The 13,513-nt window shown below is 45.9% G+C and overlaps 1 long non-coding RNA gene across 2 annotated transcripts in view; it reads right to left on the bottom strand.

Annotated features, from left to right (window-relative positions):
- LOC147363358 (uncharacterized) overlaps positions 1-13,513 on the bottom strand; it is a 45,995-nt gene that overhangs the window by 30,303 nt on the left and 2,179 nt on the right. Inside the window, exon 1 of one of the 2 annotated variants that reach the window (XR_015137007.1) lies at positions 7,509-7,911. The exons of the other annotated variant lie outside the window; for it this stretch is intronic. This is a non-coding gene — a long non-coding RNA (uncharacterized LOC147363358). Of the gene's footprint in view, positions 1-7,508; positions 7,912-13,513 lie in introns of those variants that run through there. 2 annotated transcript variants of the gene reach the window in all.

Here is a 13,513-nt window from a genome sequence, read left to right as displayed (position 1 = left end):
CTGAGGATCTCAATCTGTTCATGGAAAATAGTAAGTTCTTAAGGAATTCCAGTGGAGCTATTTCAAATCCTGAAAGATGATGCTGTGAAAGTGCTGCACTCAATATGCCAGCAAATTTGGAAAACTCAGCAGTGGCCACAGGACTGGAAAAAGTCCGTTTTCATTTCAATCCCAAAGAAAGGCAATGCCAAAGAATGCTCAAACTACCGCACAATTGCACTCATCTCACACGCTAGTAAAGTAATGCTCAAAATTCTCCAAGCCAGGCTTCAGCAATACGTGAACTGTGAACTTCCTGATGTTCAAGCTGGTTTTGGAAAAGGCAGAGGAACCAAAGATCAAATTGCCAACATGCGCTGGATCATGGAAAAAGCAAGAGAGTTCCAGAAAAACATGTAATTCTGCTTTATTGAGTATGCCAAAGCCTTTGACTATGTGGATCACAATAAACTGTGGAAAATTGTGAAAGAGATGGGAATACCAGACCACCTGACCTGCCTCTTGAGAAATCTGTATGCAGGTCAGGAAGTAACAGAACTGGACATGGAACAACTGACTGGTTCCAAATAGGTAAAGGAGTATGTCAAGGCTGTATGTTGTCACCCTGCTTATTTAACTTATATGCAGAGTACATCATGAGAAACGCTGGACTGGAAGAAACACAAGCTGGAATCAAGATTGCTGGGAGAAATATCAATAACCTCAGATTTGCAGATGACACCACCCTTATGGCAGAAAGTGAAGAGGAACTCAAAAGCCTCTTGATGAAAGTGAAAGTAGAGAGTGAAAAAGTTGGCTTAAAGCTCAACATTCAGAAAATGAAGATCATGGCATCCGGTCCCACCACTTCATGGGAAATAGATGGGGAAACAGTGGAAACAGTGTCAGACTTTATTTTTGGGGGCTCCAAAATCACTGCAGATGGTGACTGCAGCCATGAAATTAAAAGATGCTTACTCCTTGGAAGGAAAGTTATGACCAACCTAGATAGCATATTCAAAAGCAGAGACATTACTTTGCCAGCAAAGGTCCGTCTAGTCAAGGCTATGGTTTTTCCTGTGGTCGTGTATGGATGTGAGAGTTGGACTGTGAAGAAGGCTGAGCACCGAAGAATTGATGCTTTTGAACTGTGGCATTGGAGAAGACTCTTGAGAGTCCCTTGGACTGCAAGGAGATCCAACCAGTCCATTCTGAAGGAGATCAGCCCTGGGATTTCTTTGGAAGGAATGATGCTAAAGCTGAAACTCCAGTACTTTGGCCACCTCATGCGAAGAGTTGACTCATTGGAAAAGACTCTGATGCTGGGAGGGATTGGGGGCAAGAGGAGAGGGGGACGACAGAGGATGAGATGGCTGGATGGCATCACTGACTCAATGGACGTGAGTCTGGGTGAACAGGGAGGCCTGGTGTGCTGCATTTCATGGGGTCGCAGAGAGTCGGACACGACTGAGTGACTGAACTGAACTGAACTGAACTGACACAGTCAAAGGCTTTGGCATAGTCAATAAAGCAGAAATAGATGTTTTTCTGTAACTCTCTTGCTTTTTCCATGATCCAGCAGATGTTGGCAATTTGATCTCTGGTTCCTCTGCCTTTTCTAAAACCAGCTTGAACATTTGAAAGTTCACGGTTCACGTATTGCTGAAGCCTGGCTTGGAGAATTTTGAGCATTACTTTACCAGCGTGTAATTATGAGTGCAATTGTGCGGTAGTTTGAGCATTCTTTGGCATTGCCTTTCTTTGGGATTCTTTACCATCTGAGCCATCAGGGAAGCCATTTAAAGCTATAGTATATTCAAAATATGAAGCTGCTTCACAGGTAGATTGTTTTTTGTTTAAGAATATTTGCTGCCACTCCTACACTGCCCTTCCCTGATGCTCTTCCCTATAGGAAGAGTATCCTTCCTACTCCACCAATGTTAGAGCTGAATATGACTTCATTTCCCAATGAAAAGTGATGTACATCATATCCAAAAGCTGTGAAACCCACTGAGTTCCTCACTGTTCTTTTCCTCTCCCAGAAGGTAAACATGCCCCATAGAGGTCCTGCCTCCATAGCCCAAGTCCAAGAATGAAGAGGACATGGAGCAGAGTTGAATAATGAACAAGTAAGATGAGTGAGAAATAACCCTGTATGACTGAGATTGCCTGTTATGCAGCATGATTTAGTCTAAGCTGACCAATGCAAGCTTCATATAGAAGAAACTGACATCATCAGTGTAAAATAAAACATGCATTCCTCCTGCATGTCTTTTGCACTCTCAATACTCCACTACAACACCGTTACACTTCTGACACCAGATATGTCCGTTTTTCACACATCAAACAATTCTGGAGGAGGGGAGAAGGATAAATTATGAGTTTAGGATTAACATATACACACTACTGTATATAAAATAGAACCAATAAGGACCTACTGCATAGCATAGGAAAGTATACTCCTATAAGGAACAAGAATCTAAAAAAGAATAATTCATAAAAAATACTGAATTACTGTGTCATATACCTGAAACTAACACAACTTTATAAATTAACTATGCTTCAATATATATATATACACACATACACATATAAGATTAAAAAAAAATTCTGTGACACCAGAAGGATGTCCTAAAACTATTTTCCTGGACAAAGCATCAGATCCCAAAGGTTAAGGGCTCAGTCCAACAAGATTGTCCCCCATCCCCTCTTCAGACACCAGCTGCAAGTCCAGGCTGTCACTGTGATTCTGAATGACCAGCTATGTAGGTCATGGATTCCCACAACCCCATCCTCAGGCTTGATTCATTTGATAGAGATGCTCACAGAACTCAGGGAAACATTTTACTTACTAGATCATTGGTTTATCATAAAAGGATGTAACTCAGGAACAGACAGATGGAAAAGATACACAGGGCAAGATACGGAGAAGGGGTACAGAGCCTCTGTGCCATTCTCTTGAATCTTCACGTGTTCATCAACCTGAAAGGTTTCTGGATCCTGCATTTTGGGGTCTCATAGAGTCTTCATTATACAGGTACAATTGATTAAGTAAGTGATTATTGACTTTAATCTTCCCTAGAGGTGGAGGGGGCGCTGAAAGCCTTCTAATCATGACTGGTTCCCCTGGCAATTAGTCCCCATCCTTAGGTCACCTACCAGTTTTCTGAAAGTCACCACACTAGCATAAACTCAAAAGTGGTTGAAAGAGGCTTGTTATGAATAACAAAAGACACCTTTATCACGCTAATAACTTAGGAAATTTCAAAGATTTTAGGAGTTCTTAGCCCAAAAAAGGAAGAATACAAAATCTATATTTTTTATTATAAATCACAACATCACAGTTACTTATTGAACACCTATGCACTGTATGAAGTGCCTCAAGAGGGGCTGAAAAAGATAATGATGATTTCTTTTAATCATTGAAAGTATTCATAACTACCCTCAGTATTGAACTCCACAGTTCGCAAAACACTGGCATACCTTATCTCTGCCAGAGCCAGGAGGTGGGTATTTTCCCCATTTTACAAAGGAGGACACTGAACTTCAAAGTGGCCAAGGCTCACCTCAGTTCACACAGCCAAGCTGGATCTTTGGACTCCCTTGAAAAGCATCTGCAACCTGCCCCTCACCACCCCGCCCCCGCAACCCTGGCCTGAGAGAGCTTAGAGGAAAGGTTGGAGTTGAGACCTGCCTCACAGATGCTCCAGCACCACCAGAGCTGGGGCTAAAAGCTAACCTAGCTAGCTTTCTGGTCTGTCTACAGGGGCTCTAGAGCTCAGCCAATAGCCCTGGGCTTCAGGCTTCCTTGGCAGATCTCCTTCTTTTCCAGTCCACTTTGCACACTAATTCTGAATGATTTACTCACCTTGGTGAAGGGGTCAAACCAGGTTTGACCCCCACCCCGGGGCGTGAGGAGATCTCCTCAACTGGCACCCTCACTTCAGTCTGACTCATTTTCTAGGGTGAGCTCTACGGTTGGGATGAGAGGAGTGAGGGACTTAATATCAGAGGAAGGCAGAGAATGAAGGAAAGGAGAGGAAGGGGAACAGAGAATACAGGAAAAAATAAACAAGGTGACTTCCCGGCATGTAGCCTGGAGCTTCCCACTGCTCTGAGGAAATGGAGGTCCTCTGCTCTCTTCCATTTCCACGCTAAACCTTTACCTCTCCAGGGTCCTGCACACTGACTAAGCCTCCCCAGTTAGGAAACACAGGACAGAAGTTACAGAACTGAACCTGGTAAGTGAGCCTAGAGTTCAAGGGGGCTTAATAGGGAAATGTTAAGTGCATCAGCCACTGCTCTATCTCTCGCCTCCTGCATCCGCAGCCTGGGGGCTGGGCTTCCCTGTGGGTTGGTTGACCAGAGCAGATGACTGGGAGCTATTAGGGTCTTGCTGTTCCTCTCCTATTAATAGCTTCTAGGACCACCGATTCATTGATGAGTGCTGGGCTCAGAACACTGTCCCCACTCAAATTTGACTCTCACTGGATTCCAGCCACCTTCAGGCACAGCCTTTCATACATAATGAAGTGAGTTGAGCTCACATATACCCTCTTTTTGAGCATTTATTATGTACCCCACACTGTTCTGAGTTCTTTACATGAAATTAACTCAATTAATGATCAACTTTGTTATTATCTCCATATTACAGGTAAGAGAACTGAAAAATGCAGGTACTATCTGTAGCGAAATGATCAAAGGAGGTGTCCTTAAGACTCGTGAAGGAGAGTTGGAGATTGGAAGGACAACACAAGTGTTTGGTGATCTGGTCAATAAAGATCCAGCTGGCTGGATGTCAGGAGCCCACCTGCTTTTCTCAATGAGAAATAAATTCACATGAGGAATGAGATATCTAGAAAGAGCATTGAATTAGGGGTTGGGGGACCTGGGACCCAAACCACGAACCTGTCCCTGATCAATAGAGTAACCTTGAACAAGTCATGTTACCTCTCCGAGCCCAGGTTCCCTACCAGTGAAGTGAGAGATCCGGGGCAAGGGCAGCTCACCTCTTTTGATCATTTCACTGTAGATAGTCATGGCCCCAGAATCGGTCAGTTTCCTCATCTGCAGTAGGGTGGAACTTATGACCTAAGGTTCAGTGACACCTCTAGTTGCTGGCTCTGAGCTCTGCAGAGCAGCTGGCAGTGGCGTTCCTGGGAAATGAGCTGGAGGTTGCTACAGTTTGGCAATTTCCCTGAACAGCTGGTGTGGAAAGCAGGGAGGGCAGGACAACCTCTGAGACTCTAGCCAACTGCAGTATATATTAAGGGCAGCCCAGATGGCCGCTAGCCAACAACCCGTGCCGGGTAATTTGCAAGCTGCACTTTCTCCTTTTGAAGGTCTCTTTCTCCAGGATACGGGGAGGAGGTCTGTCCCTTCCCACTTCTGCACCTGCCACCTGAGCAAGGCCTCAACCTGAGCCTCTATCATCCTCTAGATCCTATGAGTCTCCACCTTCCTCAGGGCCAATCTGAGGCCCTTGCTGTGGGCTCTGGGACCACCAGGCCTTCTTGAACAGACTTTAAGGAGGGGATCTAAAGGAAAATCACATTCTCTTGCCCCACCTTTGTGACAAATGTAGTCACAGGCTCTTCTCTTATTTTTCTTAAGGTTGTAAAATTAAGAAAACTGCTGAAGGCTTGAGGTTGACAAAAGAGAGTTAAAATTACAGAAGAAAAACAATGAAGTTGAAGATTGTCTATAGACTCTCCTGGAGTCCACTGACCCATGACCTGGGGTGCCCTGCATGTCCCCACCTGCCACCACCACCTCTTGCCACCACCACCTCTTGCCACCACCACCCCTGGCCCCGACTGCCTTAGGCCACCATCAACCTGCAGGGTTAACTCAGTTCTCACAGGCAGGAGGGCCCTTGGCCAGATCCCCTCTGCCTGGAGTTCAGGCCCCCACTCTGTTTTCCCTCAAAGAAGAGGAAAGCCTTTCCTCTACCACGTGACCCCTGGAATAAATTCTGCCCTGAGTGGTGGTTCTGCCTGCCCACTGGGAAGACAGCTTTCTGCATTAGTATGCACAGCCATTGCTCTCCTCTTGTCTCAACCTGTCCACTCTAGAAAAGCACCAAGCTTTCCTCCGCATGATCAAAAAGTTCAGTGTTTTTTCCAAAATAAAAAGCAGTCTTTTCCCTCATGTGGATTTCCCTTTGTCCTCTTGCTAAACAGAAAATACCTAAGGCTTTTAAATTACGGTGTTCCCTGCTTCAAGCCTTCTAGATTGCAGGGTCTGATACTAGAGTACCCCTTCACGTAAGTCATAACCAGACATGAGCAACCATATTTGGACCAGTCATGGTTGAAGGTGAAAGGTGCCTGGTAGTCTTCAGAAGAAGGTCCTTCTGAGAGTCAAGGTTCTAAACTAAGCACAGAATTAGAATGGTTTTGTCAGCCAGCAGGACCAAATTACCCCTGTGTTTATTATTTTTTAAAGGCATTGACCTAGGAATAAACAGCACTTGACATTGAAAATTGCCACATTAAATATCCAGCTCCTCTGCCCGATTACAGCAGCCTACAGAGCTCTTCCGAATTGTCACCTAGGATGAATATGACAGCAAACAATGCTTTAAAAGTAAGTAATCCGCTCTATAATTATTTTAGCTGCTGCAACTGCCAACCAGCAGGATCACTTATGAAAAAGGATGCAGTCATCCCTTATTAAAAATGCATGAATACACAGTCTCTTGATTGTGGAAATAATCAGCAGACTATCTAATGTAACAAGACTGAGCCACAGAAGGAATTAATTAGGGTGAAATTGATTAAGGAGAAGAGGCTACAAATCTATCTGTGATGATTCAGGCTCCGATTAAACTCAAGCATTAATTCTCACATTCTTTCAAATTAAGAGCCTCATCTAAATGCTCCACATTAATATTCCAACATACCCCACCCTCCCTTAACCAAGGAGAAACAAACATATCAAAGGAAAACTAAAGATCCTGTTCTTGTTGCCCATCAAGCCTCTGTCATCAAGATGTCAGGAGCTCGGAGTTTTTATTATTTTAAATAAAAGATGGCTGGGGGAAAGGATAGTGAAATCCCCAAATTCATTGTGGTTTTGAGCACTTAGGACTTTCATGGGAGATTTTCTTAAACGCCAAAGGAAGCATACAACAGGACTAATTATATGACAGCTGCCTGAATTCTCTTTGTCCTTCAGTAACCTGCTTTGGTACAGATAAGGGGACCTTGAAGGGGGTCATATATTCCATCCCCATCCTGGAGACGGAGCTGTATCAAACCAGAGACCCATCCGTAATTATCTGCCATCTCCCAAGAGGCCTCAGGGCACCTGGGCTCCACAGCTCCCTTGGTAACACGATCTGGCAGCTAATACATTCCCAGCTCCGCTCGCCCTCCCCCACTTCCCCCTGCAGCCTTTTGAAGGATGTGAGGAAAGCTTCCCGCACCATTGATTTTTCTCTTTTCACTTTTCCTCCATTACCAGCGCTTCCTGGCTCTCTCCATCCAAACCTCCAAACCGCGCTTCGGTTTCACAGGGTCACTGACCTTGCCGTCCTCCAACAACTGCTATCTTTGCAGCTCTGCTTCCATCGGCCGCCAGGCCTTGGGTGCCTTGGCCGCGAGACTGAGTACATCCTTTGTCAGAGCCAGGACCTGAGGCTGAGGAGCATCCCAAACGGCATACAGCCGTCCCTCTGCTGGGGTTCCATCTGCTCAGCACTGTCAGCAGGGGAATGGCTGGCTGAGGTGCTCCCAGAACAGGGGCTGGGGGGTTGCCAGCCTTATTAACGAAATGTGGGGAAACAGAAGTAAAGAAGCAATTTCAATCCCTTTCTTTGGCTTGAATATGCTCTGGTTTTCCTCTTGCACAACTCTGGGAGATAGTCATGGTGACCATTTTACTCAGGAGACAGAGCTGCTCTCAGAGGCCTTCAAGTAGGTCTCCCCCAGGCCTCCTGCATTGGGAGTCCAACCAGGTCTCCCCAGGGAGTGTACCAAGCTTGGCCCAGGGGAGAGGGCGGTCCACACAAAGGGAACAGTGTAAGGGGGTCTGGGAACAGCGTGAATGTGGCAGGTTCCCCCTTTCTGGGCCAACAAGGCAAGTCCCATTCACATTTACCAGAAAGTATCCAAGGTCACCCCTGCCCACACAGCCCTCCTCGCTGGTCTCAACTGCTTCTAGCGGAGCTGGCCAGATGTCTGCGGAGGAATCCCCTGTAGGTCACCTAGGAGCTAGGGGACTGCTATTACTGTGAGCCCTGGGGAGAAGTCTAGATACTCAGGGGCGCTAGATACTCAAGCCATACTGTTCTGCAGCCTGGCTCCACTGCCTACACTTCCAGGCCAGGATCCACCAAGGATGACTCTGAACAACAAAGGAGGGATACGGCAAGGTGGCCAGGCCTTGCCTCCTCTCAGAAAGCTCTGTCACTTAACGTCTATGTAAATTTGTGGATGCAAATTGTTACAAGGGGGCAGAGACCCCCAAAGCAACCCAGCTCCAAATGCAAATAGTTATGGGAGAGGGGAGGGATGGTCACCCTAACAATACTTATCCACAGAGCCTGGAATCCCAGACTCAGCAGAAGTGTCCCATGCCCTGCGCAACAGCTACTGCAGCCAGAGCCCGTCGTCTCCCTCCTCTCTCTCCCCTACAGCCGCTCTTTTATACCATTTTTCTCCCAAATTTCCCTCACTTTGATTATTAGCAACCCAGTTCTGAGGAGCTACCTGGGATTTTAACCTTGTCCCATGAACTGAGGAGGACGCAAGACATAAAGATGACATCCCTGCCCTCGAGAATTTCACAGGTTGGCAGAGCGATGACATTAACCAAAGCAAGTAAAAACCACAGCAGAGAGTGTTGCAGAAAGTATTAGATTCAGTATTAATGTGAAATTAGACCAATTTCACATTGAATGAATCAGAGACAGGGAGCAAGCAACCCTCGGGCCATGCATGGGCTGAGGTGATCAGGAAGGCTCCCGGGAATAGGCAGACCTTGACTCTGAATCGGCATCACCTGGATTGAGGGGAGAGTAGAAGGATTCCAGGGAACCGAGGGTACACCAAGGCCCAGACTAGAGGGCAGGTTAGGGAGCCCTTCAGCCTGGCTGGAGGGGAGGCTAATACTTGGGAGTACGGGCCGCCAAACTTTTTTAGGTCTTGAACGCTAGCTTTAGAGGTTTTGGTTTCAGTCTAGGCTGTTGGATCTCCAACTTCAGTGCACTACAGTAATACCTGGGGTACTGGTTAAAATGAGGGTTCCCAGGCCCTGGTCCTATAGGTATGGGACTTGTTTTTGTTTTTCGGGGGTTTTTTGCCACACTGGAATGCATGATCTTAGTTCCCTGACCAGGGATCAAACCCGTACCTGCTTCAGTAGAAGCACAGATTCTTAACCACTGGACCACCAGGGAAGTCCCAGGTGGGGGGCATTTTAAACAAATGTCCTAGATGACTCTCATAGTGGCTCCCAGGAGAGGTGGCTGAAGGTCCTCTTCCGGCTGTTTTGTCCCTCCTGTGGGTAAGGCTGGGCTTTGTTAGCACCATGGAAACATGGGGCTATGGAGGATTCCCGGGTTCTGTGAGGGTGTTGAGCTTTGTCTCCTAGGAACCTGAAGGCTGGGGCAGGAAACTATTTGACTACATAGTGGCCAAAGGAAAAGCAGCCCCGCTGAACAACAAAATAGCAGAGTTACCCCTGTAGAAGAGTGGAGACGCTGCCTTAGACCCTGCGGCCATGTGGACCCCTTCCTAAGCTGCGCCATTGGTTAAAATGTGGAGCCAACAAAGAAATAAGCTTGGTGGAGATATTCTTTATATGATAAAGGTGTTCGGCTCTAGGTTTCTTTAAATAGCTATTTCCACTTGGCACTGTAATAGGCTTTAGGCCCCAGATGTGCCCTTTAATTCATAGGTTTTATGGCAAGTTACTAGCCCTCACTATTAAACCTATTTGCTCAACTTCTCAATTTTTACTGGGAAATTTTCAAACCTGGGGAAAAGATGAAAGGATAGTGCAGGAAAACCTATAAATCTTTCATCCAGATTTACCAAACTGAATATATATATGCGGGCATCCCTGGTGGCTCAGATGGTAAAGAATCTTGCCTGCAGTGCAAGAGATATACATATATTGTGTTTATATATATATATATATATATATATGCACATATATATACACTTTCTTCTTGCAAAAACATTTAAAAATCACAAATATTCCTGACACCTTATCCCAAGCACTAAGAACCAGGACATTCTTAACAATATTTCCTCAAATAAGCACAATATCATCACACCTAAGAAATTTAACATTGATACAGTAATATTAGCTTATGCTACTGCTGCTAAGTCGCTTCAGTCGTGTCCGACTCTGTGCGACCCCAGAGACGACAGCCCACCAGGCTCCCCCGTCCCTGGGATTCTCCAGGCAAGAACACTGGAGTGGGTTGCCATTTCCTTATATTATTTCCTTATTCCTTCTATATTATTTCCTTATATTATTTCCTTCTATATTAGCTTATAGAACATATTTAAATTTCTTCAATTAACCCAATATATTCTGTATGCCTTTAAAAAAAATCCAGGATTCAATCGAGATTTACACAGTATACTTAATTATCGTCTCTTTAGTTTCCTTTCACCTAGAGCAGTCTCCCTGTCTTTGTTTGTTGTTATTGTTGTTTCATGACATTGGCATCATTGAAGAATCCAAGCAAACTGTCTTTAAAATGCCCCACAATCTGGGTTTTTCTAATTTGGTCCAGGCTAAATGTTTTGGGGCAAGGATATACTACAGAGGTGTGGCACACCTTCCCGTGCGTGTCAAGGTGTCAGGAGGCACGCACACCATGTCTGTTTGTCCCATTAGTGATGAGAAGTTGGGTCACTTAAAGGTGTGCGCTGGACAACTTGACAGCCTGGTTTCATCTGAGCAAACACTGTGCGGATCTTATGGATCAGCTGAGCCAGATTATAAAATGCTTGGGAGCAAGAACCGAGTCTTCTCCTATGGAAAATAATGCTTTACATTTTACAAGATTCTTTGATATAGATTATCCTATTTCCTCTTCAGACACCATTGATGGAGAGATTTTTACTCCCACTTACAGAGATGCAAAATTTCACAGTGCTCAGGAACCCTGATGTAGCATCCCAGACCTGCCCTTTAATTAATGGCTTTTATGGAAAGTTACTTAACCTCTCTCTTAATTCTCTGTTTGCTCAACTCTAAGATGGGGATAGTAATAATATCTTCCTCCCAGAGTTGTTGTGAGGACAATGACGGTACTAAAAATAAAATGTTTGATGCAGGGCTTAGCACATAAAGAATGCTCAAAAAAAAAAAAAAGAAAGTGTTGTGTGGATAGAGCTAAACATCAATGTGCATGTCCACAGTGATGCTCAGGAAGGTCAAAGTCTGCCCTGTGGTCACTCAGCTGAGCAAAAGGCAGAGTCTAGACTCAAGTCCAGCCCCCAACTCCAAATCCACAATGTATACCCATTCTCCACACTCCATCCTTGGGCAATGGGCTCACTGGCATTGCCATGTAGAAACTATAGGGTCAAAATCATATGAATAGTGATTCACACCTAATTTCACACCTAATTCACACCTAATTTCAAGATGCGTACAGCCAGGCCAGACTGTTCTGATTGGACAGAGTTGGCCAAGGGACCCCACACTGGGTCCCTTTCTTCTGTCATGTTCAGCCTTCAGCGCATTGCTGTCACTTGGCAATCTCACAACATGCCCAAACTCACCATGTTGAACAGCAGCCGCTGTGTGCTCAGAGGCAGCACATTGTGGCTGGAGATCACTGTGGCTACAAGTTTGACCCCAAGGGTCCCCCTGCCCTGCTTGTGTAGAGTACTTGTCTAGAGTAGGGGCAAGGCTGGAGAACTGTCCTTGATTAAAGTGGGGAAGCTTTAGGGTTCCAAGTCCAGCAGAGGTCCCTGAAAACCCCTGTTGTTTTCATTGAAATTCCCATTCCTACTTTCTTGTAAGCACTCCAGTCCCAATGCCAAACTCCAGGGGGGAAAGCCACAGCAGCAGTAAACCATTGTTTTGAGCCAAAATTCATATCTCATATGAACTAGGATGGGTCCAGTTAAGAAGTAACTCCACTTGGCTAGAGTGGTGAAATATAGGTTTGGGGTCCAAGGAAGGGAAAGATCACTTCTAATGAACATTTCGTGGAGATGGTGGGCCTCAGGGAAGGCTGAGTTGGAGTTGGATAGTCAAGGAAGCAGAAGGGCAGTCCTGATTTGGGGAATGGGGGGAATGCTGGGAATGCAGAGCATTAGCAAGGCACAGAGGTAGATAACAAAGGCGCTGGTCTGGAGATTGAGGGCGGGTGTGTGCAGAGGAGTGGAGACAGGCATTGAGCAGGTGGGAGCCCCTCCCTTCCAGATACAGAGCAGCAGACCATGGCTGTGGAGCCACTGAATATTTCATTGATGGAAAATTGGATGTGGCTGTGGTGCTTGGGATGCAGATTCTGATTTCATGACCAGATGACCGATAGGCCCCAGGAGGGAGGCACTACCCTCCTTCTCCCCTCCTAGCTTCCCCCAGCCCAGGAGGGCACAGATACTGACTTTCCTTCCCAACACCCTCCAGACCAATGCTTGTTTCCAACAGGCATTATTCAGCACCTACTGTGTGCCAAGCACCATGTTAAGCACAAAGGAGACACAGATGCCTCTGCCCTAGGTGGCAGCTTGGGGACACAGACCCTGAAACAAGTCACTAAGTATGGGAAGAAAACAAAGCACTGTGGAGCCCTGGGGTGGTCAGCCGGGCCTGAGGCTTCACAGAGTTCCAGCCCCCTGTGCTGGTAGGTGCCCTAGACAGAGAGGAAGAGAAAGGATGCTAACCAGCATTTAGGGAGGACTTCATTTTGGCAAAGCACTGAGGTGGGAGCTTGTTCTATACCGCAACCTTCAATCGTCAGTCATCATAAAAAGAGATAGTATATTGGATGCGCCAAACACTTCATTCCAGTTTTCCCATACCATCTTACGGAGAAACCCAAACAAACTTTTTGGCCAACCCAATAATTCCTAATTGCATAGACAAAAGGCATTTCAGGTGCAAACGTGCAGAAGAACACATGGAAGCACTTGGGACTGTGGGGACCATTTAGCAATTTGGAGGCTGACACATTGGAGTCTTAAAAGGAGATTGGCAAGAAATGAACCTAGAAGGACAGACTGTGTGTCAGGATAACGAATAGGAACTTTATCCACTTGGCCGCGGAAAGCCTCAAGAGGGTAATGAAAAGGGTGGTGCCCAATGTCCCGCCAACTCCATCTACACTGATGGCCTCCCTGGTCCTGGCCTCCTCTCCAAATCCTAACCACCTTCCCTCATATTAACAGATACTGACTGTACCCTTCCTTGGGGGACCAGGCACTGTGCTGGGTACTGGGCATGTGGCGATGAACAAGACAAGGGCCTAATGGATGAGTGGGTGGTTGAGGGAGACAGGCAAAACCTAGTAAACAAACACAAAAATAAAAGATCACGGTAGGTGATGTGACAA

The sequence above is a fragment of the Bos grunniens genome, chromosome 11 (assembly GCF_055505025.1).
Source record: "Bos grunniens cultivar Pamir isolate PY7600 chromosome 11, Bosgru_T2T1.0, whole genome shotgun sequence".
Taxonomy (NCBI): domain Eukaryota; kingdom Metazoa; phylum Chordata; class Mammalia; order Artiodactyla; family Bovidae; genus Bos; species Bos grunniens.
Note: the sequence above shows the minus strand (reverse complement) of the source record. Positions and strands in the feature narration are given on the sequence as shown.